Genomic DNA, 2,447 nt, shown 5'->3' with positions numbered 1-2,447 from the left:
TAGCTAGGCCTGTATATTTAATAAAGCAAGGAGTGGTTAGAGCAGGATCAGAATCCTTAAGATGCCATATGTCAAAACATCACTATTACAGAGGATGCTACTCTTGGCACTTGTATAGGCAAGGAGAAAGTGTGCAGACATCCCCCTGTTGACTTGCTCAGTTCTTTACAGTCCCTCTCATTTGATGCTTCTGATCCTCTACCAAAGACAGAACTAAAGCCAAATTTGAAGTCATTTGATGCAAACTTAAGTTTTTTGTTTTTGTTTTTTTTCTGTCACCCAGGCTGGAGAGCAGTGGTGTGATCTTGGCTCACTGCAACCTCCACCGCCTGGGTTCAAGTGATTCTCCTGCCTCAGCCTCCCGAGTAGATGGGATTACAGCCATGTGTCACCACGCCCAGCTAATTTTTGTATTTTCAGTAGAGACGGGGTTTCACCATGCTGACCAGGCTGATCTCGAACTCCTGACCTCCAGTCATCTGCCCTCCTTTGCCTCCCAAAATGCAGGGATTACAGGTGTGAGCCACCATGCCCAGCGTGTGTTAGAGACTTGAGTTTTGCACTTTTCGCCCATGCTGGAGTGTGGTGGCAGGAACATAGCTCACTGCAGCCTCAAACTCCTGGGCTCAAGTGATCCTCCTCCATCAGCCTCCCTAGTAGCTGGGACTACAGGCATGCACCACTGCCCCAGGCTAATTTTTCTATTTTTTGGTAGAGACCGGTTCTTGCTATGGCCTAGGCTGGTCTCGGACTCCTAACCTCAAGCAATCCTCCCTCCTCAGCTTCACAAAGTGCTGGGATTACAAGTGTGAGCCACCCTGCCCAGTCAGACTGAGGGTTCTTGAAGGCTACTGGCCATGCTCTTTACAATTTACCACACTCTCTCTGAAAAAAAGTGGAAGTAGCACCATCCGTAGAAAATAATTCTAAACTGTTTTAGGCAAGAGTCCATTAATAGTCTTGGGAGATAAACAGTTTTAAGTGCCAAGAGGGAGAACTCACCTGGAGAATTTATTGTAGGCCCCTTAATGAATTTGTAAGGACTACCATATAGCTAGCTAGTAATAATTTTATGTGATTCATACAATTGTGCACCATTCTGAGATCAGTGTACTTCGTGTTCTTACACTATCTATACCATTAGCATCAGAAAAGCTTAAAATCCATAGTCAAGGCATTCTTAAAATAGGGTCTGTGATTATAAAAATAAGTACTTGCAAATGAACTGGAAAGGTGTGTGCCACCAAAATAAAACTAACTGTGGATTAAACTGCTGGGTCAAAGATAGACGGACAGCTAATTAATGAACACTTCCTCAAGAATGATGTTAGGCTCAGTTTTGAACAGGGTGCGTAAATTTTGGGAATTAACACTGCGGGAGAAAAGGGAAAAAATCCAGAGTGAGGATGGGGGGCCTATGGTGGTGCAATACTTAGGGATATTCCAAAACTTCTGAACTCCTAAGTTAGATAACAGGTATCTGGAGGTGTCAAAACGTTTCAGAAAAACTACTGTTTTCGTAGCGTGAGTGGACTGGCCGCAGAAGTGGCAAAGGACAAACTTGGATGCAGGGTTTCGCAAATGTTGAGTGAGCCCTAATCTGTGCCCGGTGCTAGGGACCCTACAGCAAAGTTCCTCCTTTCAAAGTTTAAAAAGTTGGGAGTAGACACTAAATATTAAATATTTAACATTAATATGTGCATATTAGAAAGTGCTACATGGTACTAAGAAAAACACAGGTGCCAGAGAGTCTGCATTTGGGCTTCCACTTCTAAATAGGGTAATCAAGGAGACCCTCATACTTGAGTGAAGACCCCAAACTCCAGTGCTGGCGGCCATGTAGGGGGGACCGCCGGGCGGGAGAACGAAGGTCACGTTAGCCGAATTTACAGTACAATGTGGACCAACGGATGCCCAGGAAGGCGAAATTCCTGAAACTTAAACGTACTTCTAACGCAAAACTTACCGGGCCCCTTTCCAACTATTTAGCCCACCAATTTTAGCGCAAGTCTTTCCCGCTCCACGCCACTCCCAAAAGAAAGGCAGGCCCCACCCCGTTGGCCTTCAGCGCTCTATGGCCGGTGGGCGGACCTCTTATCGCTCCGCCCCATGACCCGCGCGATTGCGGCGGGGAGGTCAAAGGTCAGAGGTAAAGAAGTCATGGCGGCGCTGTGTCGGACCCGTGCTGTGGCAGCCGAGAGCAATTTTCTGCGAGTGTTTCTCTTCTCCAGGCCCTTTCGGGGCGTAGGCACTGAGGGTGGATCCGACAGTGGGAGTTCCACTGCCACGGAGCCTAAGACGCGCCTAGGCGGTTTCGCGAGCGCGTTGGAGCGGCAGTCGGAGCTTCTGCAGAAGGTGGAGCCCAGGCGGGTGAGAGGGAGTCGCGGGAACTACGCCAATGACGCGGTGGGCGAGGCCTGGAGTAGGGGCGGAGCCTGGCGTAGGAA

The sequence above is a fragment of the Mandrillus leucophaeus genome, unplaced genomic scaffold (genome assembly GCF_000951045.1).
Source record: "Mandrillus leucophaeus isolate KB7577 unplaced genomic scaffold, Mleu.le_1.0 Scaffold346, whole genome shotgun sequence".
Lineage (NCBI taxonomy): Eukaryota > Metazoa > Chordata > Mammalia > Primates > Cercopithecidae > Mandrillus > Mandrillus leucophaeus.
Note: the sequence above shows the minus strand (reverse complement) of the source record.